General features: G+C 36.2%; 1 long non-coding RNA gene across 1 annotated transcript; it reads right to left on the reverse strand.

Moving 5' to 3' along the window:
• Positions 1-13,088: 13,088 nt before the first annotated feature.
• LOC115967637 lies at positions 13,089-13,927 on the reverse strand. The gene is made up of 3 exons (XR_004086502.1): positions 13,864-13,927; positions 13,339-13,448; positions 13,089-13,243 (listed from the first exon to the last, which is right to left on the reverse strand). It is a non-coding gene; the product is annotated as an uncharacterized LOC115967637 (long non-coding RNA).
• Between the last annotated feature and the right edge of the window lie 220 nt (positions 13,928-14,147).

The raw sequence follows: 14,147 nt of genomic DNA on the forward strand, positions 1-14,147 counted from the left end.
TACGTGCTTCACGGCATATCGCGACCAAAACCCAGAAACCCCGACCTCCAATGGCAGCCGCACGTGCCACCACGCGCGACCAATGGCTCCTGGAACTCTCACACGCACCGCCGAAGATTCTTGACTCCCAGCTCGGATCTCAGTCACATGCGCCGCCAAGCCGGCCTTGTCGTCCACCGATCCACTTGGCCTGAGAATCTGGTAATCATACGAGCTCTCACGCGCCTCCACGCGCCACAGTAGCCTTTGGAAAATCTCCCACGCGCCGCCATAGATTCTTGACTTCTAGATCGTCTTCTAGGTGCACGCGCTGCCCTGTCAGCCTCCTCGTCCGCCGATCTACGAAACCTGAAATTACGGGCCTCAACCGAGCTTACACGCGCCTCCACGCGCCTCACAAGTTTTCGGCATCTCCTCCACGCGCCGGTGAACATCGCACGCTCCTGCCAAGCGCCAGAAAACTCCTGCTTATGTCATCTGACGTCACCGGAAAACGTCATCACTCCATGTCAGCAGCCATGCAAGCACCTCCACATCAGCCCTAGTCCACGTCAACGACACGTCATCAGCCACGTCAGCAGTGTCGTCTCGTCAGCACCACGTCACCTAGCTGACCGTTGACCCAGATCGACCCGACCCGGACCACCCGGATTTGACCTGTGAGCATTTGACTGTTGACTTTGACTCTGGACCAGTTGACTTTGACTTTTTGCGTTGACCTTTGACCAAAAGTCAAAATTTTCAAAAGGGCCTATCTTGCTCAATTTTTTGCATAGATTCCCATTTTGGGCTCCGTTTCTACATTTGAGACTCCGAAATTAGTCAATTGGCACATTCTTCATTATGGTTTCTTCAAAGGCATTCTTCAAGGCATCTCCAAGTGATCTTCTCATGCTTATCCAAACTCAAGCCTTCATCGAGCTTCTGCCTTGAGTTTGAGGGAGGGTGTTAGAGATATATATTAGACATATTAGCCCAATATAATAGGCCCAAGCCTATTCCTGCTTCTACTAGTAGTCTAGGGTTTAGTCGCCTATATATACTCATGTTAGGGTTCATTGTAACACAGGTTATTGTATTACACTCTCAGATAATAAAGATGTAGCCCTTAAGGGATTCCTCCATAGATGTAGGCCGTAAAACTGAACCACATAACCCTCGTGTTCTCAGTGTTCCTCCTCTATGCTTCCTCTTCCGCATCTACTCTAGCATACACGACATGATATAACACATCTCTATGCTAATATTTAACACAGCCAATGAAGAAGGAATAAAGGGTTTCTCCATGAGGCAGCAGAGCAACTAAGCCTCTTGATTCCTAATTATCCTAGAACCAGGTGGGCTATAACCCTTTAAAACCAATACACTTGAATTGATAATTACGCATCAATGTAATAACTACCATACCACTAAGTTAACTTACTCTTTAAGTACTCATCATATTGATCAACTTCAAAAGCTTCATTGTTGAAGTACTTGACAATCTGGGAAAAAATGGATAGAATTGGAGAAAATAAGGCATTGGATAATCCATATGGAAAAAAAATAAGGCATTAAATGATCTATAAGGAGAAAATCAAACATTAAAAGTACATCACAGCCTCACTTCTTTTGGTACACATCACCAATGGCTTGGGACATAGGAAGTTTAGCATTGACCCAAGGCTTAGCCCAAAGAGTGACAACGATACCACCAGCTACTTCAATTTGCGAAATGTTAAATCATATAAACAAACACAGCAAAATCTCCTAGATTTAAACAAATTTTGGATGATCTAATTAAATAATTATTTGAATTTCGTATTTAACTAAAAAAAGGGGGAAAGTGTAATTTACATCAATTTATTATTGATTAGATCAATTATGTAACTATAATCAACATTTCTTGGACTCCTTAAAATCAACCAGACAATGCATGGCAAATTGACTTATAGCAGGTGATACTAGAGCCAAAAACTCATGTTTAATGTAAATTTCAATAAATTTAGATATCCTCTGCCTCAAGACAGTCAAATTCTACCATTGGATTGATGTGACAGTGATCCTTCCTACAAATTCAAAGCTCCTTATAATGCAAGTTTAGACAACAAACTTTTAATAGATTAAAATTAAATTAACAACAGGCAGAAAATCCTAAGAGTGAATGTTGTATAAACCTGTGGAGTAGCTTTGGCACTCTTCCACAAGATTGCCGCGCATGCTTCTGGACTGAACCATGACAAGAATAGAGCCAAAACAAAAGAAACAGATGAGAATGTAGGGATTTCACATATTAAAACAATTTGTAGAAACTGAGTTAGGAAGGACTTGTATCCATAATGGGAAAGAAAAAGAGAAAATTGCATCACATAATCCAAAGCATAGGTGTGTGGCCACATAAAACTAAAGATGAAACTATTTTGTTTATAAGGCAGGACCATTAAACAACAGAAACATTATTTCATTTAGCAAAAACAGCTCTTTGCCCATCTCAAATTGAGAATCAAATGGAAAACTATGCTAACAACTTCTAATGCTTATATGGAGACTCAACTCATTTTACAAATGACTATATTATCAATAGCAAACATATATATTCAGCAGCCTCACAAGCAATTATTACAGATGAAACTTTCTGAATCTAAGTGTGGCATTAATCCATAGCAATTACTTTTAATTTTAAGGTAAAGGTATGCATCATGAGAACTTGGAAGTCATCATTTAAATGTCAAATTGCCCATATCTGCAATCAAAATTTTAACTCAGATGGAAGGTCTTATTCCCGTTACCCACATACTCAAATGGTGAATTTTCTAGCACTATAGGAAGTTTTACAAGTTTATAATGCATCGATATGATGCATTGACACCATGCCATAACTACACCAAGTTAATACTTTTAGGTCAGACATAAACATCTTATCAAAAAGAAAAAAGAATGTAGGCTTTGTATTCATTGGAACAGAACAATATCAAATATAAGGGGAAAATAGATCACCAATTCCAAGCTACATAACTTGAAAATGAATTTATAAAATTCATAAGCTCTAGTAAGTTTTATAAACAAAATGAGTGTAAAAATCTCTGCAATGTAAAGAAGCTGAACAGAGCATTGAATTGCAATGACCCAAACCAAGAAAAAATTAATTTGATACTATTGATAAACCAATGCTCATTTCCACAGGAAACCTAAAATTAACAAACACAGCAACAACAAAAAATCACATAGATCCAACCCATACTTAAATTGATATTATTGAAATACTACACCATTAACAGTTGCCAACTCCTTTTTAAGCATTTCTTCAATATAATATGTTCAAAACTCATACATCTAACCCATACTTTAGATTCCAAAGGACAGGTATGTAATTCCATTTCCAAAGTATCCAAACCCTAGCCCCAAATTATATCATTGGCGAGTAAGAGAAATATCAATGGAGAGAATGAGAGAGATAAAACAAGAAAGAATATCGAAATTACTTTGCAAAGTTCTACTAGGTAATTTCCAAATTCAATTTTTTTTTCTCGGGAAACAAACAGAGAGAGAGAGAGAGAGAGAGAGAGATAGAGAGAGAGAGAGACCTGTAATCAAACAAAGGGGCGGAGGAGATGGCTTTGACTATCAACGGCTGGTCGTCGTCGAATATAGGATCACCGACCACCGCGCCTCAACCAATCGTTGGAGATGAGATGAGCTCCGAGAGAGAAAGAGAGAATTTTCTAAGAGATGGCTTTGACAAAATGAAAATGGGTTTTCAAAGAGAGTTAGCAAAGACTATATTTGAAAATGGTTTTCAAAATTTTGAGTTTGTGGAAGAGAGAGAGACTTTATTCCGAGGATTAAAACATTTGAATATTTTTATTAAGGGTTGCGTTAAAATTCCATTGAAAAATGTAAAATTTTGGAGGCAATAATTACACGGGATTTTAATATTTTAGTTTATTTCAAGGGTTTTAATAACCATTGTAACAAGAATAGTCATATTTTAATTAACGTGTTAGTTTATGTGCGTTTGAATACCGCATATTTTACTAAAAACTGAAATCAATAAAAAGTTATTTTTCAATTGTTGTTTACTTTTAAAATTATTGTGTATTTGTCTTGACATACTGTTCATATTACATAAACAGTGCACCAGGCGTTGAAATAAAAAAAAAATAAAAAATAAAAATAAAAATGTGCCAAGAACACGTTTGCGTGAAAATGCAGACCCAATGAGAATGAAGGTTTTTTAGTGTTTGTTTCAACTATTTTCATTGAACCATAGGAAAAAGTGGGTTGAAACAAGTCATGTTTGTTGTAGTGCAAAGACGCATAAAGACCGATTGGACAAAGTTGAATCCTTCACAAACCCAAGTCTAGCAAATCCTATACATCAACCATACTTTTAATCACGAATCATCCCATAATTCTAGGAAGTATCCAAAAAAAAAACGACAGCCTTGCAACTTACCAGTCCCTTATATATACCCTCTACGCCATTGTCAATGGGACACTGGAAAAAACAAAGGAGAAAGCAAGCATAAAAATTATAAAAATAAATAAATAAAATAACACAAATACAGAAGCAAATTAATTGAATGGCCAACAAGTTCGTTGCAGTATTTCTCATGTGCATTGTTGTCGTTGCAGCATTCGGCAACGAAGCTGCTTCGGAATGCTACGATGACTGCTACAGTAATTGCAGGGCTAGAGGGGCAGACCATAGTCACCTCTACTGTGATGGTGTGTAACAGTAGCTGTGATGGATACACGGATGCTGGTAGGTTTTAGAAATGAATAATGTTACGAGCACCACATTTTTCATAACTATAGACTAAACAAATACAAGGTCCTCCTTTAATTTGTTTTCTTTTCCATTTTTTACATGAAAACCCCAATAATCCTACTGAATTGTTGGACGCCATACAAACCGACCTTCATATTGTCATCCAAGGTGTTATTAACATTATCGTTTTTATGAATTTTCTTGTAATTCCATGCATAAATATATTTTAAAATAGCATAATTAAGTGTATATATATAGTAAAAATTCCCCCTTAAGTTGAATATTACTAAGGGTATATAGATTTTACATTTTTGTAACTATTAAAAAGGTCTTATATAAATATAATTTGGTAGAGTACGCAAATTCTTCATTCTTGATTATTATATTTTTTAGTGAAAAAAAAAAAAAAAAAAAACACCCAAGAATTAGATAATTTGTTTCTTACTTGTTAACTTTATATTTGTTCTTCTCAAAAGAAAAAAGCAACTTAATTTTTGTTTTGGGATGAAATAAGTTTATTTTATGTTTACATTTTTCAAGCAAGTTATAAAAAGTCATTACTAACTTATGTGATGAACAACCAATTTTTTAAAACATGTAAGATTATTTATTTAAATTTATATTTGAACTAATAATAAGTTTTATAAGAAAATATGGATTAAGAAATGGCTTCAAATGGATTTTTAATATATGATATGTGATTATTTAATACAAGTACCATTAGAAAAACTAAATAAATGAAAATCAAGGTGTATAAAAGCTAACAAAAATACACAAATGCGATCTACAATGATGAATTGTCATATAAACCTTTTCATCACACCTAGTGCAAAAGTGATGTAACATCAATCCATAGTACATGAAGTGAGAAACAATGCAACAAAACCTCACTACATCCCTGAAAACACACTCTCTCCCTAACTAGTCTACCCCTATGCTAGTGCTCCTCCTTACAAAAGGACTACTCTCATACAAAACTGTTCCCCCTTTTTGTCACGAGTGATAAAGGGTGAATCACTGAGAGACAGTCATCTTATCATCGTTCTTGATACAAGAAGAATCATCACCGTCATCATCTCCACCATCTGAAGAAGACTCAGTTGGGTCAAGCGAGGGAGAAGAAGTGAAACCACCAAGGCAAGATTGGCGACGAGAGATGCGACCAATCCTAGCGTTCATCTAACACATCTCATCAGAAAGATGGTCTAGATGACTACCAAAATTAGCACGCATATGCTGAAGCTACTCCATGATGTCGGCAAGAGAGATATCTACCCTAGAGGAGGAAGAAAGGGCAAATGAGGAAAAGGGTCAAGAGGTAGGACATGCAGAGGCTACATTCATCGTCTCCACATGTGGCCGCTTTGTAGCAAGGTATATTGCACTCCTCCGGATAGACTCCTTACTTATGGCACCCATGACATGGAAGAGAGGAGAAGGAGGAATAGTGACATGCATGTGTGTGAGGATATGCATGATAGCCGAAAGAAAGATCAGCTTATCACATGTAGCAATGTCTTGATAGCAATCTAGAATAGACACTATCATATGTGATGGAAATTCTATAGAAATACCTTCCATGAGAGAAAGAAGGAAATGAGTACAAGGCTTGGTGATAGTGTTATAGTGTGATTGTGGAGTAAGTATAAAGGTCATCACCATATTAAGGATTCGTGGACCCTTAGTAAACTCAGTTGTGGCGAAATTTAGGGTACCACCCTATAACATGGCTTTTGCACAGAAAAGTGAGGCCAACTCATCTCTAAAGATGGAAGAGAAATGACGATGACTAGGGTAATCTAGAAGATCCACCCTAGGGACACAAAGTACCTCGAAAATGAGCTTTGGGGTAACTATGATACGTTTACCTTGGAATACCATAGTAAACCTAGGTACAGAGGTATCGATGGCGTGCATGTTGGAGTAGAACTCCTATATGAACACGACGGTACACCTAGAAGGTTTCTCACAAAGAGAAGCCCATCCCCGAGAGCTAAACGCACCGGGTAGAGGAGTGTCTGGGAAGTCAAACAGAATGACCTAGCATTCCAAATGAATCACCCAGTTAGAGAAGTTCTCAAATAAGTCATATCGTGCCTTTTCATCATGGAACTGAACAAAATAAAAGGGAGAAGAAGAAGAACCACGGATCGGGTTTTTAGACGGAACATATTTTTTAGGTGCTATGATAAGGAGACTAAACGAGAGAGAGAGAGAGAGAGGAAGAAGATACAGAGTCACAACAGAAGGTAAGGCACAGGAAAGAGAAGAAAAAAAAGTGCAATACATGATAATGCATGAAAATGTTACTTGCTAAAGAAAATTACATCATAGGTAGAAACCTAATCTAACCTAATAGCACTCACAAGATATAATCAGTCACACAATCCTAAAAAGCATGAAACATTGTTATAATGAATATAGAATGCAATGCATAAGCATGTAAGATCAAATTAACAAAACCAATCCCAAAAATTTTGACAAAAACACAAAAGCACCAAATTTCCCCAAAAAAAAAAAAAAAAAAAACTTGAAAACCTAGGTCCACAGGCATGAAATACATGAAGAATGAGATAAAGGAGAGATCAAGAGCACCTACCAAGTGAAGGAAGCTTGGATTAGGACAAAAATGAAGAGGGGAGAAGGATTTTAGAGAATAGAAAGGTTTTGGGTCAAGAGAGAAGAGAGAGACATCAAGATATTTGAAGTTGTTCAAAACCGGGTTAGACCTCAGAAGTATTTATAGAAAACGTAGCTTGATAAATTGAGAAGGTATTGAGCTTCTATCAAGAACAAAAGCTTGATAGATCGAGAGATATCAAAGAGGTGTCGACGGCTAAAAGTCTTGATAGATCGAAGAAGGTATCAAGCATCTATTGAGTAGACAGAGACTCCAAAGAATTTGGCTCGATGGATCAGGATATATGTCAATAGGAATCTAGAACAAGCCTAAAAATCTCCATAGAAGAAGCATGTATCGGGAGATATCAAGATGCCTGAAAAGAGGTTTTCAAGGAGGAGAAGCAACACAAGGTGAAAGCAAACAAGATACACACTAAAATAAGAAATCAAAGAGCATGCTAAACATAAAAACATAACCTCAACTCTAGATGCAAAGCATTCCTAAATCAAAAACACACAAAATGAGTTTAACCAAATTTTATTTCAAAACATGTTTAGACTGTTTAGAAAGTGTATACTACCACATGTATCCCTTGTGATGACCAAATCACATTGTACTTGTTGTGTATGAACCTTTTGCAAGAGAGCCTAAGTAAATCATTGTGTGAAAAATAATGATATAGGAGAATCAAATACGTTCACACACAATCATAATTGTTTGATGGGGACCATCTCCTTCGAGGTACATCATATAACTCTCACATCTCCTAAAAACATGCTTGCAACCATATTAAAAGTATTATGATTCTTTTTGCTTTCCATGTTCTTTGCATAAATTTTAAAGCATATCATGCATAAGCATATAAGAAAAAAAAAATATCCAATTATGTAAGTTTGAACATCCTTATTTTGCTTTGCAAGTACTACACCTTATCAAGCACAGTTTTTATGAATTGTACATAGATGTTTTATGATTGACGAGTCTTAGTGGTGAGATGTTTATTTATACTTTTCTCTTATGATTTTCTAGTCCTTCTTGTCAAAAAGTGTGATTTAAGATACGAAAGATAAGAGATCAACCAAATCACATAAAAGAGCCATAAAGCTCACATTGCTTAGTTGTGCATAAAGATGCTCATCTAAGCTACAAGATATACAAAGTTGAGAACTTTGTTTCAAAGGCCATCCAAGATACACAAGTATCAATATACACACACACACACACACTATTTTTGTATTTTTCTGATTTTTTATTTTAAAAAAAAAAAAAAACCTTAAAACAAAACAAAAACTAACAAACAAACAAACAAACAAAGTATCAAAACTAGACTGACTCAAACCACAACATGAACCATGCAAGTGGTCAGAAAAGAGAATAAATCAATTAGAGTCTTAAATCAATTAAAGTCTTTTTCCTTCCATATGAGGGACTTGCATGGGGACCTTTTCTTTTGCTTGAACCTTTATTCAGATGGATAAGAAGGAGAGTTAAAACCATGCATTTAGGTTCAAGAGAAGCATGACTGCCTTAAGAAGTTCTCCAAAAGGGGTTAAGAAAGTTGTCGTTGATTTTGGTTTCCTAAAAATGACACACTATTGCTTTGTTGAGTGGTGAAACACTTATAACAATTTGGACGAGTGTGCCCAGATGCTCCACAATAGTGACAAAAGTGAGGCTTCTTTGGTTAAGACTTCTTGTTGGTGGAGCAATGATTAATCTACTTCATTTCTTTCTTGCCAACCTTGGGGGTGCTCCTAGAATGGATTTTCCTTTATTACTCCTATCCTCACTCACATTTTCAGTTTTAGGCTTAGTTACCTTAGGGTTATCATTATTAGCAAGTAGAACAAAAATGACTCTATTTTAAACATTAGAAGAGGTACTATACGAGGAGAGAGAGTGATCATACCTGAGACCTATTTTGTTAGATGCGGTCTTCTAGAAGTTCAACAATTCATCCAGCTTGGAACTTGAAGTCCTTTCCAGTGTGCTCTAACCTGAAACAGTTCAGCATCTAGTTTCTTGTACTTTTCAACAAGAAGATTGTTCTCAAATCTCAGTGCTCCAATGGCTTGACTAGCTTCATCAACCTTGGTGGAGAGCTCCTCATGTTCCAACTCCACTTCATTGAGCTTTCTCGAAGCCAACCCATATAGCTTCTCGTGCTTTTCCAGAAACCTTGTACAACTTGGTGTAGGCAGTGTGGATGTCATCCTGATCATCCATCTTCACAAACTTTAATTCCATTAGCTCTTCTTTCTCATCAATTACATCTATTACTTCCTCAATAGACTTAATAGTGGCTGTGAAAACACTCATTATCCCATCTTGGTCACTTTCATCAGAATTTGCTTCTGGTTCTGTATCACTCAAGATGGTAGCTACGACTTTACTTTTGCCCATGGATTTGAGATATGTGGGACATTCTTACTTCATATGTCCAAATCCTTGACACTCATAGCACTTTAGTCTAGCAAGAATAGTATTGACTTGACCAGCATCCTTGAATTCTCTCTTACCTTTGTCTTGGAACTTAAATTAAGAGAATGCAGATTGTTTGCGATGCTTATCACCTGGAGAACAAATACTAAGTAAATTTTAAACTATATCTATAAACATTCAGATAAAAATATTAGAGAGCATGCCAATAATCAATTTCCATCACAATAAGCCACCAATATCTGACACTAAACTCAAACAATAAATCTCCATGAAAATTAAAATCACATCAAATTCAAACAAGAGTCTCTGAGAGAGAGAGAGAGAGAGAGAGAGAGAGAGAGAGAGAGAGAGAGAGAGAGAGAGAGAGAGGGGCAAATTGTTACACATATACGGTTACAACTTGCCCCCAGAGCTATATGCCCCCAAGACAAGATTGTCAATGCCGTGGGGATATATGCCCCCAAGATAAGGTCAAGATAGAGCTATATGCCCTAAGACTTGTTGGAAGGCCCGCAAATCAGCATATCATGGATTTGGTGAACTTGTTGTAAGTATGACTTTGATAAATATATGACACTTATGCTGAAGAAGACAAAGAGGTCTTTTGCCTAAGTAGTTAGGTTTTAAAAAATCTGTTGAAATGACTAAAGTATCATTGCAAATGTAGTGTTGGCTGTTGAACATGAACATATCCTTCATGCCTTGCAAATTTGTTTTTAACTTTTTCTTTATTAGCAGGAAAAGCTTTAAAACTTGTTTAGACTTTGCCATGAGCCATCAATTATCTTGGAAGCGTTTGTTAGTTTCTAGTCCTCCATTTGTCTTCATGACATGCTGATACATTACTGCACATTGGTTTGAGTCTAGTCTACATCTTGTAGAGGACATAATCTTTTCTGATTAAAGTAGTGATGTGCTATATATGTTATTTATAATTAGTTAACAGGTAAGCATTAGAAAAATGCAAAATCTAATGATTGGGTATTCTTGTACATTTCAATGATTTCATAGATTGATTCCTGGAACTTATGGCATCCAACCTTTTTAAATATGTTTTTGTCAAACATGAGTATATCTTGGGCCTGTTGTTTTATTAAAGTATTGGTCGACAGTGTTTAAGAACCTGTGTTATTTTCAGCAGCAGATGGGAGACCTTTAAGTTGTTAATTCTTAGTTTTGAGCAGTTAGGGAATGATATTGATCTCACATTTGTAGGATAAAAAGATTGATAGGATGCACATGGTGAGGTATCAACTGAATATATTGTGAGGTGATCAATTAGAGGATCAATTTGGACAGCTGTCAGGCCTTTTATTATAGCTTTGCCATTTTAAACGTTGACAACTTCAAATGAACGCATGATCTTCTAGCTCATGCGTATTGCTTATCATTCTTCCTATTCTTCTTCCCTTCACTTATATATTTACTTTTCTTAACAGGTACTAGAGTCAACAGATCATATTAATTCATGTAAACCAATTAACCGTTCAAATCCTTCGTATACTTGGACATAGAATTTTTGCAGAAGCTGAGAAAGCGTTATAGGTGACAACATTACTCAGTTTTTCCCACTGAATTTGTGCTATTAATCATTAGAAAGTCTGAAGCTAGGCTCCACTGGTTATCAAGATGACTATAGGAGCTGTGGAAGGAATATTGCAGACAGTTGCGAGCACAATTCATCTGCAAGTCCGGTAGCCTGTATATAAGAGCATCTCCAGCAAATTCATCAAATTTTTGTATTGTTTGGAGAATAAACAATGACTTTTACATTTTATCTATCCACTTTTTCAAATACACTTTCCAACAGGTTCTTTATTTCATTCTCTATTTCACACTACAAGAAAAAGGGTTATTGCGGCGGTCCAGAACCGCCGCTAAAGCCCCAAAAACTGCCGCTAAAGGTACATTCGACCTATAGCGGTGGGTGCTATTGCAGCGGGCCATCCCGTCAATGCTGCAGTGCCGCTATAGGCCGATTGCGGCGGTCGCAAAAAGCGCCGCTATAGATGTACCTTTTAGCGGCGGGTGAAGGTTTATTGCGGCGGGCATAAAACTGCCGCAATACGTCTTTAGAATTCGTGGGACTGACTTTTAGCGACGGGGTAATGCCCGCTGCTATTGGTGTCAACCTTTAGCGACGGGCAAAGAGCGCCGCTATAGACAATCGATCAGAACACCTAAATGTACTTTTAGCGGCGGGTGCATGCCCGCCGCTATATGTTTCAACCTTTAGCAGCAAGCGATAAGCGCCGCTATAGGTATTTATTTAAAACGTAAAATGTGAACCTTTAGCGGCACTTTTTGACCGCCGCTATAGGTTTTTTTTTTTTTCCAGTGGGTTTTAAAACTACTGTTTGCTAGTAAATAAGTGGTTCACAAACCTGTTACAAAGGACCTGTAATAGTTTTAGCTCTACTAACAAAATACCACAAATGTAATTAATTAACAACACCACAAATGTCTTGAAACTAATGTAATATTAACATAGAAATATATTATCAAATACATAACATTGTCTATAACCACCATCTTAAAATTAACAAAAAAAAGATGTGTTCATTTGAATAAAACAACCGCTGAAATTAATCTAATACTATAATCAAAATTCTAAAGTGTGAAATAAAATTCTAGAACGTTCTCAAAACAACATATCTTATATTGTTTTTAAAGATTATGAAATAAAATTCATTTTAACAAAAGGGAAATCCCTTGTGTAATCTGTAGCATATCCATGTCAAACTTGTAAGTTTACCCTCAACCTTTAGTCACGTAGAAAGCATCCTTAAATAACAAGGTGCTTTGAGTTCCATATAATTCAAGCATAAGTTGGCCAACAATTTTTCTTTTCTTTTTTTTGGTAAGTAATGAAAATTTTATTAAAAAAACAAAACTAAGTACAGCGGTGGTGTACTCAGGAAGAAAGGCCAACAATTATGATGGAAGACAGAAGCCAAGACAGGTCTACATAATCTTACCTTGATATCTAATTATGAAAGTAAATGCAAAATATCACAGAAGACAGTAATAATCTAAAACTTTTGAAATGTCCTTGAGCACTTGGGCAACACATAATTGTGATTTAAAATTTTGGATACATAAAAACTGTTAATTTCTTTTATGCAAAAGAAAACAAATTGCAAAACAGACAAACTTGCCAATACTATTTTCCAACTAGTATAGTGTAAATATATAAAGTCCTAAGATATTCATCTTGAAAGACATATAGTCCCACATTACTAATCAAGCAAAGAAAAAATTTGAGGACTAAGTAATAGCTAAGGTTTCTGCACCAAGTCATGGTTATAAGTAACTTAACCAAAGTCTAGTTTTTCCCAATGGAGAACCAAATCTAACAATCTACATGAAAACTTATACTTACACAAAGTAGGATCCTCTCTCTAAAAATGATTCAAAGCCTTTGAAAACTATCAAAAAAGAAAACAAGAAGATTGTCATGTAAAATTGGACACTAACAAATACAACATGCACACATATAGGCACACTTAAACAAACCACCCACTTGTCCTCCTGAATCTTTTGAAACTGGTTGAACGGCTAAAGACATCATTGGCGTAGGGACATTCATAGAAGTCATTGTGGATTTAACTGATCCATCAGTAAATGTATATCCTAATCACACAAAAAATGCATAAGTTGAGAAAAATCAGAAAAGAAAAAGAAAAAAGCAACTAGAAAAAAAAAAGTCATAATCATCAGGTTTCAAAGCCTCATGCCCTCATCTCAAATATTAGCAGTCTAAGTAATTATACCCATTCTGAAAACCATTATTATTTTCATACATTTCAAGTTGGGGAAGGGAGACTCGAACCCTAGACATCTCAGTTGCAAACTATAGGGAATGTCATTTTACTTAGAGGTCATGGGCTTGAATGTCCATTTTGATATTTTGCTCTCACTTTTAGAAACTTCAACTTGCACTAGCTCCTCACTTCTCACTTCGACCCCCATTCTATTCAGACAATTATGGAAAACAACACAGAAACATAAATTATTGTGTACACAAGTGCAAAGGGATAAGTGGGACCTGATGCACAATCCACACCAAATACAGCAACTATTTGCCCAGCATGTGCCTCTTGAATATCCTGTAGATATAAAAAAGAAAATCAACAACACAAACCCAAGAAGGAAGAAGAAAAAGAGTAAATTATTTTGGATAGAAAACATATGACTTGAAACCCCAATCTATTAATTTAACACAAATATTATTTTGTTCTGAAAGATTAGAGTGCAACCTACCCCAACTTCACCCCTACCCCTTTACCACCTAAGCCACAGCATGGGGACAGGTAGAAGACATTGTAGAGA

Source organism: Quercus lobata, chromosome 11 (genome assembly GCF_001633185.2).
Source record: "Quercus lobata isolate SW786 chromosome 11, ValleyOak3.0 Primary Assembly, whole genome shotgun sequence".
Taxonomy (NCBI): Eukaryota; Viridiplantae; Streptophyta; class Magnoliopsida; order Fagales; family Fagaceae; genus Quercus; species Quercus lobata.